The 15,072-nt window shown below is 43.3% G+C and overlaps 1 protein-coding gene across 5 annotated transcripts in view; it reads right to left on the bottom strand.

The window, feature by feature from the left end:
- Window positions 1–14,849, bottom strand: part of ADD3 (adducin 3) — a 127,073-nt gene extending 112,224 nt beyond the window's left edge. For 2 of the 5 annotated variants that reach the window (XM_011287553.4, XM_045040660.1), the window contains exon 1: window positions 12,454–12,766. The gene's annotated coding sequence lies outside the window, so the exon portion shown is untranslated. Of the gene's footprint in view, window positions 1–12,281; window positions 12,386–12,453; window positions 12,767–13,083; window positions 13,328–14,654 lie in introns of those variants that run through there. The other 3 variants (XM_006938168.5, XM_011287554.4, XM_019813801.3) reach the window with 3 other exon arrangements.
- Window positions 14,850–15,072: the final 223 nt, after the last annotated feature.

Below are 15,072 nucleotides of genomic sequence, written 5' to 3'. Positions count from 1 at the left end.
ATATACACAGAGCCAAGGACTTTCATGGTTTTGGCCTTCCATTAGACCTATGCCCAGGACTTTCACACAGTTCAATCATAGGTTTCTTGGCCACCTTCCAAGTAAAACCACTAATTGGTGACTTTACCTTCCTTGGAAATAAACTCCCAGAATCTTCAAACTGGAATGGATCTTAAGATGATCTATCCCAACCCCTCACATATTTTATAATTAAGAAAACTAAAGTGAAAAAGAAATAAAGTGACTTGCTCAAAATATCCTGAATACTTACACTAAGTAATTTTCAAAAAATAAGTGACAAGCATTACAAAATTTAAGAGAATTCAAACACTTGGAACAAAACCTCTAAAATTCAAACCCAGACTTTCTTAACAAAAACTAAGTAGAAATTATATTTCATAATATGAACAACTCTATCCATAGATTAGATTTAAAAGATGCAACAGAGCCATCAACAGAATTACACTCTAGTATTTGGCAAAGTACATAATGGACAAATTCGGGTTTTTTTTTTTTTTAATTTTTTTTTTTTCAATGTTTATTTATTTTTGGGACAGAGAGAGACAGAGCATGAGCGGGGGAGGGGCAGAGAGAGAGGGAGACACAGAATCGGAAACAGGCTCCAGGCTCTGAGCCATCAGCCCAGAGCCCGACACGGGGCTCGAACTCACGGACCGTGAGATCGTGACCTGGCTGAAGTCGGACGCTTAACCGACTGCGCCACCCAGGCGCCCCCGGGCTTTTTTAAAAAAGGCACATCTCTTCCCCAAAAGAGGCTTTTCTTATTCAGTGTTAGAAATGATGAGAATTTGGGGCACCTGGGTGGCTCAGTCAGTTAAGCATCCGACTTCAGCTCAGGTCATGATCTCAGGGTTCATGGGTTTGAGCCCCACATAGGGCTCTGTGCTGATAGCTCCTGATAGCTCAGATTCTGTGTGTCCCTCTCTCTGTCCCTCCCCTGCTTGCTCTCTGTCTCACTCTCTCTTGAAAATAAACAAACATTAAAAAAGAAAAAAAAAACTTTAAATAATGAGAATTTAAAAAAAAATTTTTATTGTTTATTTATTTTTGAGAGAGAGTGTGCATGTGTGCAGGGAAAGGCAGAGAGAGGGGGACAGAGGATCTGAAGCAGCCTCTGGGCCCCTTCTCTGTGCTGACAGCATAGAGCCTGATGAGGGGCTCAAACTCACAAACCATGAGATCATCACCTGAGCCGAAGTCGGACACTTAACCGACGGAGCCACCCAGGCACCCTGAAATGATGAGAAGTCTTCTTCCAAGTACCAATTTCCCTAAGCATTACTTCAAAATAGCAGTGTTAGGAGGTTTCTATGAACCAGTCATTTTCACATCAGGTTCACAAGAACCAGGTTTCACGTCAGGTTAACTTTCACCACCACTCTCTCCCTCTCATCCCTGCAATACTCTAATATACCTCCTAGGGATGTGTGTCCTTGGCACTATTTCTGATAAGAGTATACTGTAGCCTTTATGTGCCTTGCAGTGGGAAGACATTGTGAACCACTATTATAAACGATCTCCCATCATACTAGAGAAAAAAAAAATATTTTCATGGACAATTTTTTGCCAAAAATCCTTTCCACACCCTGCACCTAATGAAGTCCTATCCTGTCTTTCAAGGCCCACCCTTGTCCTCTTTGCTGGAGATTTTTTTTTGACCACTCCATTTATGGGGCTCCTTTCTTGACCAGATGACCTATAGCCTTTGTTATCTGTACCTGTCATTCAGTATTTATCACACACGGACAAGTAACATCTTTTGTGCTGTCACCTTAGTTGTTGCTAACCTTTCCTACATTTGACTGGAATGCAGAGTCAGAATCCAAGGAGTTATGGAATTGATGTTCCCATGGGGTTTTCTGAAAGGCAAAGCATAATTCTCTTACATACGAAAGGGAAGGTCGTCTTAAAGGAGTGACTGGGTTTAGAATACACAGCACAACCATCACTGAACTACAATTTTAGAAGCTTCTGGTTATACTAAAACAATGATTCCCAACCCGTTAAAGTAATCAAGATATTTTCAGGTCAAAATAGGTTTTAAAAGCCAAAACCACATTCAAAGAGTAGGTATTTCTCTTAATTGAGAAAATAATGCATTCAAAACTATTAGTACATATATTAGAGGTACGGTACTCAGAGCACACTTGGTGTGCACAACAAATTGTTCCCCCAAGATCTTGATTGGCACATGGTTGAGTTTTATTGTGCTGTGGACATGGGGTATTACTACAGTATTACTACCTAAAAATATTTAGAAGCAAAATACAGAAAGACAATTAACACATCCCTCCCTTCCAGCAACCCCCCCCCAAAATCCCAGCATAAAACCCTTCTGTAGCCCAACCCCTCCTCCCATGAAGTAGCATATTTTAAGCAACATGAAACAATTCATTGTTTCAAATTTTTCTTGTGGTTTTAATAATATAGAGAAAGGAATAAAGAAATGAATATTTTAGATAAACCAAATAGCAAATATTTGAAGGTCTATCTTACATACTTCCTGATCTTTCTGAAATTTCAATCCTATTTACCCATTTCATCACCCTTTTAAAAAACAAACAAAAAACTACCAATATTTTCCAGCAGAGGCATAAATACTATTCTGATCTTGGTTCAAGTCTTTGTGTAGTCACCAACAAGAACAAACTTAAATAAATGAGCAGTATAGCATCCTGTTTAAAGCAGTCAGCCCTGGACTCTGCCACTTATCAACGGTATGAACTTGGGCAAGTTACTTAACTAAATTCCAGATAATTTATGTAAAGTGCTTAATATAATCCTTGGCAGGTTTTAAGGGCTGAGAAAAATGGTTACTGATTAATTACATAGGATATATAACAGCAAAGATATTTTAATTTCAAAGCTTCCTTTCAATCCAAATTGTCAAAGTTCCTTCTTGTCTGGCTTTGACAGGCCTATTCCAGGTATCATAATCCTATAACTGGTTTTGTGACCTCTAGCTCTACCCATGACTACTATCACTGACAGTCTCTGGAAGTTAGGACAAACTGGACAGAACAATCCAGGAGGCTCCTTGAGTACAGGAAAACAAAATCCACTCTGAAACAGTGAAATCACTCAAGCAGGAATAGTGCCTTAGAAATGGAGACAAAGTAAAAAGAAACGAAGACTGGGGCGCCTGGGTGGCGCAGTCGGTTAAGCGTCCGACTTCAGCCAGGTCACGATCTCGCGGTCCGGGAGTTCGAGCCCCGCGTTGGGCTCTGGGCTGATGGCTCAGAGCCTGGAGCCTGTTTCCGATTCTGTGTCTCCCTCTCTCTCTGCCCCTCCCCCGTTCATGCTCTGTCTCTCTCTGTCCCAAAAATAAATAAACGTTGAAAAAAAAAATTAAAAAAAAAAAATTAAAAAAAAAATTAAAAAAAAAAAAAGAAACGAAGACAAAAGGGCAAGAGAAAAAAAAATAATTGAAATATTCAAATACTCTTAGAACCCTTACCTCCAGATAAACAAGTGATTTCTCTGATTTTAGGCCCAAATTTTAAACAATATCATTGTTGTCTGCAGAAGCCATCAATAAGCAGAACTACTAATGAAATATGCCTCATTAAAATAATTTTCTTTACCACTTTTGATTTAATAATGATTTCATCATTGCTAGATTATTTTTTAATACAAAGTCTCAACAACTTTTTGAACTTTCTCCGTTCCCACGCAATCCAACAAATGGTGAATTAGTTCTTCATCATGGGTTTAGGCCTCCTGCTGGAAAGTATAATTAAAATTAGGGAAGCAGCAATTCCACTTAGTACTAAGATCCTGTCGAATTCTTCAATGAAGCTCAGCCTGGTTTCTTCAGTAGCCTGGAGAGTTCTGTAAGAAAAACTTGGGGCTGCTCAACGTGATGCTGGCCATTCAGTAGATGGCACTCTTCCCTTTGAGCCCAAATTAAACAAGCTCCAAGAAGCATGTTTTGTGACAGTCAGGTGTGATACAAAACAGGGTTTCTCTCTTCAAAGCACTTAATGATAGTCACAATCCCGCCAGAAATGCATTCATCAAAAGCTGGTGGTCCAACTAGACACTTTTAAAGAGTCCAGAGAAATTCAGATTATATAACATCAAACACAATATAAAATCAACTAACTCAAGTGATTACCAAGTAATCAGCTTCTCAGAGCCCTCACTACATCAAGCAGATATACCGTTCTTATTCAGGTATAAAATGTTCCTTTCTGATTACTTTCTACTCTAGAGGTGACGGTCTTTCAGTGGCTAGTGACCAAATCATTGTCCCTCTAGTATTTTATTAGAGTATTTAATAATATTTTAGAAAACTATGATTTTTATCATTATCAACATTCACTAAGACCAACAAAAGATGTATTTCTTTCATATTACTTTCAACATTTTGGTTAAAAATAACTTTCGATACCAACTTAAAAAGAAATAGCCGAATACAAAATTACTGTAGATTTAGTTTTGCAAAAAGGTGTTTCAACAGTATGGGTTTATGATTCATTAATAATATGTATCTTACTTTAATGCATAATGGTTTCCAACTATTACCTGACAAGGTTTCTCACACTTCTGTTTGAGATCTTTTTTTGAAACTTAAAAAACTGACAGTTGGGGAGAGCAATGGAAGGAAATTCCTGTTAGCGCACTCTAGCTGAAAGCCAAGCTTTTAAGGGATCAGATACGAATCACCTTGAAAATTCCACCTTTCTCTAGGAGAGGTAAAACTCAGTCCCAGCAATAAAAGTCAGAGGAAGGCAAGGTAAAACAAAACAAAACAGCAACACAGCAACAACAACAACAACACAGTTTAAAAGTTAAAGTGAGAAAAAAAAAGTTGCGGGAGTGGGACAAACAACAAGACCAGTACATCGACTCCATTGCCAATCTTTTCCCCTTTCCACTCTTATCTGTGCTGCTCATCCTATGCACTTAAGGCCATTCACAACTCCACTTGAGCTGTGACCATCACCCTTCCCCAACCACTTCCTTAGATAGTAAGAAACACTGCCCTGATAGAATCTTTTCATGTACTAATAAGACAAATGAGATTAGAAGTGACAATGCAGCTGACAGTTGCTGGCTCTACTTTCTGAAGGATTAAAAATAGAGTGTTCTTAAAGAGTCCCTGGAAAGGACTTGATCCCAAAATACATTTCTTCAGACACTCCAAGTAAGCCTAATTATCTTCTCCATGAGGATACGGAGTAAATCCCCCCCCCTTTTTTTTTGCTATGGCATTTAGTCATTCCAGCAGATCAAAAGATGACAGCATGAGAATACTGTATGGTAAAAGGAAGAAGGAAATGCTATCCTTGTACAAGATAGCTGAGCCATTGTGGAAGAACGTCACAGAAACATTGCTGATGGTGACAAATTAAAGGCACACACCAACTCCCAAGATACTGAAAAACTCAGCACTTCTCCAACCCGATTGCTTTTTCTACATTGTTGGAATTCCAGCTCCCCTAGGAGGCAACCAACAACAGCCAGGAGCTTAATTAAACAGACTCCTGAATTCATACCTTTCCTTTTCCAAAGAGGTAAGGGGATAAGGGAGTAATATATATGAATAAATTTAAAGGAGTATGAAAAATAGCACAAAGAACAAAGTAACAATTTCATGTATGTTAACTGGAGTTAGAGTTCCATCTTGTTTAATGAATCACTTGCCTTAATGTCTACTTGCCTTAATGCACCTTGTGAGCACCAGAAGTTTTTTTTTTTAATTTTTTTTTTAACTTTATTTACTTTTATCAGAGACAGAGAGTGAGCATGAGCTGGGGAGGGGCAGAGAGAGAGAGAGGGAGACACAGAATCGCAAGCAGGCTCCAGGCTCCAAGCTGTCAGCACAGAGCCTGGCGCAGGGCTTGAACTCACGAACTGTGAGATCATGACCTGGGCCAAAGTCGGACGCTTCACCGACTGAGCCACCCAGGCGCCCCCACCAGAAGTTTTATTAATATATACAGTGCACTTCTTGAGACATTGGTTTTAAGAACATTATTTGTCCTTAAGCTTCCAAAAAGTGTTTTTACCCTTGGCTGGCTAGTTGTAAGAAATTTTTATCCTGTGGAAACCATGTGTGCGTACCGCATTAAAAGGGAGTTTCATCATCCCAGGTTCAAATTGTAGCCTTGTCTGAGGAGGTAGCAATCTTAAATGCTAGCTAATGTACCGTCTATACACCAGTATCCTCAGGCACAGTTTCGGACAATTTGAAACAAATAGTTCCAAAGTTCATCTTATACCTGGGAGTTACAATTAAGCTTTAACTAATGCCAACTTTTAAAAACAAGTAAGTAGGGGCGCCTGGGTGGCGCAGTCGGTTAGGCGTCCGACTTCAGCCAGGTCACGATCTCGCGGTCCGTGAGTTCGAGCCCCGCGTCGGGCTCTGGGCTGATGGCTCAGAGCCTGGAGCCTGTTTCCGATTCTGTGTCTCCCTCTCTCTCTGCCCCTCCCCCGTTCATGCTCTGTCTCTCTCTGTCCCAAAAATAAATAAACGTTGAAAAAAAAAAATTTAAAAACAAGTAAGTATAAAGTATATGGTGGCAATGGGGTTCGGTTTTACATCAGATAAAAGCTCAATTTACACCTAAACTCATTAGCAGATGTAACTATATGTCAAAGCCTAGACATCTTTTACAACAACAGTTCAGCTGTGGCATAGTTAGAAAACAGACTATACTATCTTCCTAAGAAGGAAATCTACAGTAAACTTTTTAATGTCGAAGATGGGTTTCATTCATTTTATAAAATGGTGATCATGGTACCACTTTTTGGGTTATGCTAGATAACATTGAAAGCCACATTCATTCTTTAAGGTTTCTAGGATACTCCTCATTAAATTGCTCTTTCAGTGTAGTAAGTAATGTCCTAGAAACCTGAGATTATTAATGCAGCTTTTCAAAGGTATCCAACAAAAATTAGTTTAAGGAAACAAGAGACTCTGATTCTCGTTATCTGTACTATCATCTAAGGCTTCAGAGTAAGTTAAACAGTACCATCTCAACATCCAAATAGTTTTCAACTGTGCAATTAATTTTGAACTGCATTTTGAAACTTGTCCAGATATAAAAGATTATTAAAATACACGTAACATAAAGAGGTCACAAAGAGCTCACAAACCTTTTTTTCCTCCAACACTTAATTTTAATTAACACAAAATTAATTTTCAGTTAAAACTGTCCAATGCATACCGTTGACACTCAGATTATGTATTGCATGAATTCCAGGTGAATAATTTTTTAACTTTACATGAAAGGAAGAATATCCCCCAAGTAGGATGGTTACACACATGTGTCCATAGCCAGGGACAGCCAGACGAAAAAAATAATTAAACTCATCTAGTTATTATATACAAGGGATAACCGACATGTTTTCTTTCAAGTCAATGAAAGACTTCTAACCTGTATGATATGGAGGATTCTCAATACATACAACCCATTACAGTAAAAATTTCAGATTGTCTTGGCTTTTGGCCAAGAGAGCTTAGTCACTTGCAGAACCTGAAAGACCTCATAATAATCTCATCTATAAATATGCTGGAGGGGCACCTGGGTAGCTCAGTTGGTGAAACGTCCAACTCTCGATTTCGGTTCAGGTCATGATCTCACAGTTCATGGGTTTGAGCCCTGCATAAGGGCTCAGAGCTGACAGTGTGGAGGTTGCTGGAGATTCTCTCGCACTCTCTCTCTGCCCCTCCCCCATGCATGCGTGAGCTCACTCTCACTGTTCTAAATACACTTAAAAAATAAGTGGACTGGAATGGACCCCAAGATCAAATGATAAACCATTAACACAGAAGACATGAAAGAAAGTATTAGGGCACTCATTTTGAACCTCGATATGACAGTCTACAACTCCTAAATTTTAAATAAGGTGTCTGTTTAAAAGAATAGGGCTCTAATTAGACATTTAAGATTTTTCTTCTATTCAAACTCTACATATTTAGTATTTCCAAAGCATTTGGAAACAACCCTGAACATTAATTCTAGCCAAAAAATGTAGTGCTTATTTAGATGAGAAACAGTAACCTGTATCTTCAATATAGCTTGAGCTTCCTTAATTCAACATATGCTTGTTTTAAAACAATTTTTCCTGGGGCACCTGGGTGGCTCAGTTGGTTGAGGGTCCAACTTTGGCTCAGGTCATGATCTCACAGTTTGTGAGTGTGAGCCCCCCATCGGGCTCTGTGCTGACAGCTCAGAGCCTGGAGCCTGCTTCAGATTCTGTGTTTCCCTCTCTCTGCCCCTTCCCTGTTCATGCTCTATCTCTGTCTCTCAAAAATGAATAAACATTAAAAAAAATTTTTTTCCTAACTTTATGTTTCACTAAACTATCAAAAAAAGGACTTTTCAGTTCTCTACAGTAATTCCTTTTTTTTTTTTTTAAAGTAGGTTCCAAGCCCAGCATGGAGCCCAATGTGGTACTTGAACTCACAACCCTGAAATCAAGACCCAACATGCAACTGACTGAGCCACGCAGGTGCCCCTACACTAATACTTCTAAACATTACTTAAAACAGCTCCTAATTTGGGTTATGGTTTATGTGCCTGACCTCTCAACTACACTGGTGAAGCAGCAACACACAATTCCTTGAGGAATGTGACAAAGTATAAGCCACAAGTTATATCTTACAGCTAATTTTAGAAGGCATCTGAAGGGATATTTAGAACAAATTTAAGTTAAAATCCATCTTAGGTTGGTATGTTGTTGATAGTCAGAAGATCAGGCCTACTGATTTAGATACTGTTTAGAACCAGAATCTCTCCAAGGGGAACTAGTGCCTCTTGGGCCTGGTGGGGCCCAACAACACCTAGTAAGCTTAAAAAAAAAAAAAAAAAAGAGGACAGAGAGACACTTTAATATCTTTAGTAATTAAAAAGATAACACTCTAGCTCAAATCCCAGCATCCTAGCTAAACATACATTGTATGAATCAAAAGAATCCTCTTCCAAAGTCAAGAGGTGATTCTACTTAATGCAGATTAATCACCACTCTTCATATTTAAAAACCTGGTGGTATTAACACAGCAAGTTGTAGCTAAACAAGCACAGGCGCAGCTGTAGTCTTGGGAACACCGCGAAGACCTTTCAATGATTTGTAACTACCATTGCAAGTATAATAGCAAGGCTCACTCCAGAGTCACACTCTGGGTTCAGAACCAGCCTGTAGCGCCTAGTAACTATACTCCTTGGACAAAATACTTAAACTTTCTATGTCTCTTTAGTCACTGGGTTGTCATGAGGAATAAGTAAAACATATAAAACTGGTGCAGAGGTAGAGGAAATAAATATTAGTAGTTACAAGTATTTGCTGAGTCTTCACTTGCTAGGTAGCGTAATAGAACCACCAGGAAAGAGTCATTTTCTATACTAACGATGGTAAACACATAAAGCACTGAGAACCATACTATATTCTAAACACTTTACATAACACCACTCGGTTAAGGTTCTGATTATCATTCCTTAACACTCTACAAACTGAATTTGTTCACAGATGGGTTTCTTTCTATGCTTTTTATAGGATTTCTTCCCTCAATACAAATGCTTCTTATACCCTGATGACACGCATAAGTGCTGCCCAGTACTGCTAACCACCTGCTTTGCAACAGAACAGATTAAACAGCTAACAACCTATATAGGCTCAGGTGTAACCAAAACAGACACAACTGTGAGGAAACCTCACAACTGCACAAGTGGGGCCTTACCTTGAGTCTAAACTTTAGGATTGCATGTGGGAGCTGAAGCTATGTGCTCTTAGTCTCAAAGACATTCTGGTTTTACAAAGACCAAATCCACACTTGAAACATCACTGAGTGGAGCTCATGTTATTCCCAGTACAACATTATTGAAAAAAAGGGGCCAGAAATAGCAAAGTTACAATATAATTTTCTCATTTTTAGAATGTAAAACCTATCTTGAAAATACAATCCTTCTAGCATGAAAATAAATATTTCCCAGGTGTTTTATGATCACCTGTCATGTCAGATGTTTACCAACATTTCCTGTTATCATACATGTAAAAAGCTATAACATATTCAATGTCCCAAAAAACAACAATCTCAAGAATTCTTAAATAATCTTTAACATTCAGGGCACCTGGGTAGCTCAGTAGGTTAAGCATCTGACTTCGGCTGAGGTCGTAATCCCAGTTTGTGGGTTTGGGCCCCACATCAAGCTCTCTGTTGTCAGCACAGAGCCTACTTCTGGTCCTCCAACTCCCTCACTCTGTCTGCCCCTCCCCTGCTTGTGTGCTCCTGCGCATGTGCGCTCTCTCTCTCTCTCTCAAAAATAAACAAACATTATGGGGTGTCTGGGTAGCTCAGTTGGTTCAATGTCTGACTTTGGCTCATGATCTCCTCGTCTGTGGGTTCAAGCCCCACGTCGGGCTCTGTGCTGACAGTTCAGAGCCTGGAGCCTGCTTTGGATTCTGTGGTCTCCCTCTCTCTCTGCCCTTCCACCACACTCTCTCTCTCAAAAATAAACATTTTTTAAAAGTTTCAAAACTTGGGGCGCCTGGGTGGCGCAGTCGGTTAAGCGTCCGACTTCAGCCAGGTCACGATCTCGCGGTCCGTGAGTTCGAGCCCCGCGTCGGGCTCTGGGCTGATGGCTCAGAGCCTGGAGCCTGTTTCCGATTCTGTGTCTCCCTCTCTCTCTGCCCCTTCTCCGTTCATGCTCTGTCTCTCTCTGTCCCAAAAATAAATAAATGTTGAAAAAAAAAAATTAAAAAAAAAAAAAGTTTCAAAACTAAAAAAACATTAAAAAAATTACATTTAACGTTCAAAATTGATACACCACTTTTTCTTTAAAAACTATTACCAACATGCCAGTATTTGAGGTTGATTTTAAGAGTGAACTCTTCAGGGGAACCTGGGTGGCCCAGTGGGCTAAGCATCTGACTTTGGCTCAGGTCATGATCTCATGGTTCTTGACTTCAAGCCTCACGTCCGGGTCTGTGCAGACAGCTCAGAGCCTGGAGCCTGCTTCAGATTCCGTATCTCCCTCTCTCTCTGCCCCTCCCCTGCTCACACTCTGTCTCTTTGTCTCTCTCTCTCAAGCTCTCTCAAAAATAAACACCTTAAAAAAAAGTGAACTCTTTGAAAAGTTGAAGCATTAAATGTAGTGGCTTTTTTTTTTTTTTTTTTGGCCCTCCCTGTCCAAAATTAATCCACTCAACTTAAGCAAAAGGAGTTAGAAGGCAATTACAATGCAATCAAGATTTAGAGACAAAAAAACTTTACACATATGCTCCCGAAGTTTAAACTTAACCGTATAAATGTGTGGGGACCATACCTTAATCACACAAATTTTTAACAAACATCTTATTTTAACGACAGATTACACTGCACTCTTAGTCTCTTTAACAATACCCTCTTTAGAAGTCTTCTGAAGTCCAAATTAGGATACACCAGGCATGATGCAGAGGCACTTCATTCCAGAAAAGCAACCACTTCACACTGCTAAATCTAACATGTTGTATAATTTAACATAAACACGGACACACGTTTATGTAGCTGGTTCCAACCCCAGAATCTTATCAACTCGCTCACATAATCCCAACTCAAAACCTCCTGGCTAAGTGAAATTCCATTTTTCTCCTTACCACTACAGTGGTCGATTGCAACAGCACATGTGCCAAAGAAATGAGTGGTTTTACTACGCTCCCATTTTAAGCGGGCACCTACTTGCAATTAAATCTCTGCAACAAAAAAGTTCACCTGAGGCCATTCTTGCCAATTTAATGGAGGCCTAGTTTCTTCTACCTGTCTCTGTGGTCTTGCCTCAGCTATAGGATACTTCCAAAGAGGCTGGACGTGCCCCAAACACCAGCAAAGCGGACCCACTGCCAACTCTGCTTGTCACCCCAGGCAGGAAGCACAACCTAACGTGTGAGCGTTTGTAGGGCTGTGTGTGCGCGCCGGAGGATGGGGACGCGCGGATCACAGGAGAAAGGTAGTTGAATACTTTCAACTTGTAACAGAAGTTTTTTCAATGAGGAAAACAAACCAACATTCCTTCCCTTACCTCCCTCCACCTTTTCCAAGTGCAGCAACCTCCCACCCTCCGGGAGCGCACCTTCAGGGCTAAGGTTCCCAAATCACTGACGCTTCAACTAGCTCACAATTTTCAGAACGCCTCACCCTCTCCAGGGAAACCAGAGGGCGCCCTAGAATCGGGCCCACCCCGCGACGCCCCAAGGCCCTCCCCCGCAAATCTATTCCCCTAGCACCAGCCCAAGGCTCCCATTTCGCCCCCGGGCGGGGGCAGAGAGAGATTCACCTGAGGCCGCAGGAACATCCAATAGGAAGTCCCATCGGCCCCGCAAGCCGCGCCGCTCCAGCCCCCCGCGAGACCCCCTGGAAGGGTCCCGCAGCCCAGCCCGCGCGGGCGCCCGCCGTCCCCGCCGGGAGGAGGGGCTCAACGACGGCGCCTTCTCTTCTCTCAGGATTACCTCGCAGCTCGCTTCGCGCAGCGGGCTTTGTGCTTTCCTTCCTCCTTCTCCGCGGCCGCCGGGACTGCAGCGGCCGCTCGATCCGCCGCCGCCGCCTCTTAAGCGCCGCGAGGCTCCAGAGGGGAGGGCAGAAGGGGAGGGGGCGTGAGAAGGGAGGGACCTGGGCGCCAAGCCCTCTGCAGCAGGAAGCGGCGACACCTGGGTCGCGATGCCTTTGGCTCTCGCTCACAGTTTTTAAAAAAATAATTTAAACCCCCTTCCTTCCCCTCCCGCCACTCGCCCTGGCGACCGTTACCGGCGGGCCGCTCGCGCTCTGGCGGGACTGGCCAAGCGCCCCCGGTACGTCCTCTGACCACGCCCCCTAAGCCCCGCCCCTAGGCCCCCAAGCGCCCCTGGCTCCGCCCCCCAGAGGCTCTCCCCGCAGCCCCCAAACGCCCCTGGTCCCGCCCCTTGGGCCCCCGAGCGTCCTAGCCCCGCCCCTCGGAATCACAGGATGTTCTGGGCCCCGCCTCCTTAGGGCCCCGCCCCTCGCGGCCCCTAAGGCCCCTCTCGAGCCTTGGCTCCGCCCGCTGCGGCCCCCTCCCCGCCCTCTAGCACCACATCTGTGCAGCCGCCGCCGCCAGGACCTACCGGGCGGCTGGGCCTCTCGGAGGGCCTGGCGCTAGGCGGCTGCTTGGCACCTCTTCAACGTCCTCCTTTGGTTTATGCAGTTCCGATCCGTGGCGTCCCCTGAGGGTCGGAGGGGGAAACGACCCCGATACGGAAACCCGAGTACCAGGAGGAGGAGAGGCACCTCAGAAATGTTGCCCGCCCTAACCTGAGCGATCCCTCCCCGTCCCAAGGCTGAACCGCCGCTTTCTGTCAACCTCTGCCGCCTACTCTGGCTGCTGGGTGTTGAGAGGGAGGCCACTGCTGAGGTTCGACCTCCGCACGCCCCCCATAGGAGGGGCCTAGATTTTCTCAGCATGCTTGCCTATTGGGCGCTTCCTGCCCCCCCCCCCCCGCCAACGTCCACAGAGGGGCAGGGCCGGGGTTCTCTCAATCCTGCTCCACTTGGACCAGTGGAGGGTCTTCACCCCTACTCTGGCCCCTGGCCTTGTGACCTTATAAGAGCTGACATCATGGAGGGGAAACGTCGAGGGAGGCAGCGCCAGCCTTGAAAATGAATTCGGGGCTGGGTAAACTTTTGCAACGTGCAGTAGCAGGGATGTGGATCCATCCACAGGTGACACTGAGCCCCCCAACCCCATCGCCCAGACACGTTTCTCACCCTAAGCTATTCTCGAGACAGACCTCCCAGGAATGTGTATCTTGTTCTGCCACCTACGACTGGCACATCCCTCCCTCACACGTGTCCTCCACGGGCACGAATCCACTCACAAGCACACCCCTCCAAGCGCCATTCTGGTTATTCATGGTCCCTTGAGTCAACCCCACCCTACCAAGCAGAACAAACTTCATTCCCCACCCTTATCTCCCTTGGTTTCCAAGGCACTGGCGACAGTCCACTTCATTTCCTTCCTCCTCTGCAGACTCTTCTCTTCCCCCTCAAATACTTCATGCCATCCCCCTCATCTTCATCCCCTCCCTCTTCCCTAAAAATGTGCTAATTAAAATGTAGTTTCCTCTTCCCACATATGAAGTGTGGAAAATGAATCTTGTGTTGGCACAAACTGTGATTCATTTATCCTCATTTTCTCTCTCCACTGGACTAAGGCTATAGAAATTTCAGTCTACCACCATCTCCCATCTGCTCAAAATCTAACCATGCCTTATGATTTTTAAATACCCCTAAAGGATCATGGGGAAGGCTTCCTAACTTTGGGGAGAAAATATTTAGAAAACGCTCAGCCTGTCATTTTATTTGGCATTTAAAAATATCTGCAGTATTTGAGAGAGAGATTGGGAGTGGCTGGATGTTTTCTCGCATTTATAAAGCAAAAAATGAAAAGCTTTTGCATGCATCAAGGTTAGCCTTTTAATAAATAGCAAAAAAAAAAAAAGTATGTTAACAGCACTTATCAGACAATAGTCTCCAGTATATACAGCATTTGCCAGTCACAAATCTAGACACCCCCCCTCCCCCCGCAAAGGAAGACAAATTAACATAATCCATTTCAAGCATGTCTGATGAGCAATCTTTTCCAGGATCATTCCCTTTCCCACAGTTTCTGGACAGAACGGATAAAAGATCGGCTCACCTGCTGAAGATGCAAGGCTTTCTTGCGTCCAGGGTAGTAGACGTGTGTGTCTTCTGTTCTGTAGGTGTGGATTCTGCAGTGCTGCACAGAAACCCACTGCAGCCACAGACCGGCAGCGGCAGCGGCAGTGGCGGCGGCGGCGGCGGCGGCGGCGGCGGCAGCAGCAGCAGCAGCAGCAGCAGCTTCTCCCAATGCTGAGTAGTAAAGTGTGTGAGTTAGCAGAGACTCCCCAGATACCATTAGGCGCTTACTTACAAAAGAGGAGGCGGAATCTTTCTTAAAGGAATGGGTTTTGTTTCTCCTCTCTACTATTGCTTCATAAGAAGCAGAAGCAGGGACTTTTTGGGACTGAGTAAAGCAGTGCAGCTGTGGGAGGTCAAGGTTAAAATTAACTGGACTGATTTAGTATGAATCAATG

The sequence above is a fragment of the Felis catus genome, chromosome D2 (genome assembly GCF_018350175.1).
Source record: "Felis catus isolate Fca126 chromosome D2, F.catus_Fca126_mat1.0, whole genome shotgun sequence".
Classification (NCBI taxonomy): Eukaryota; Metazoa; Chordata; class Mammalia; order Carnivora; family Felidae; genus Felis; species Felis catus.
The sequence above is the reverse complement of the archived record's forward strand: the minus strand, read 5'-3'. Positions and strand labels throughout refer to the sequence as shown.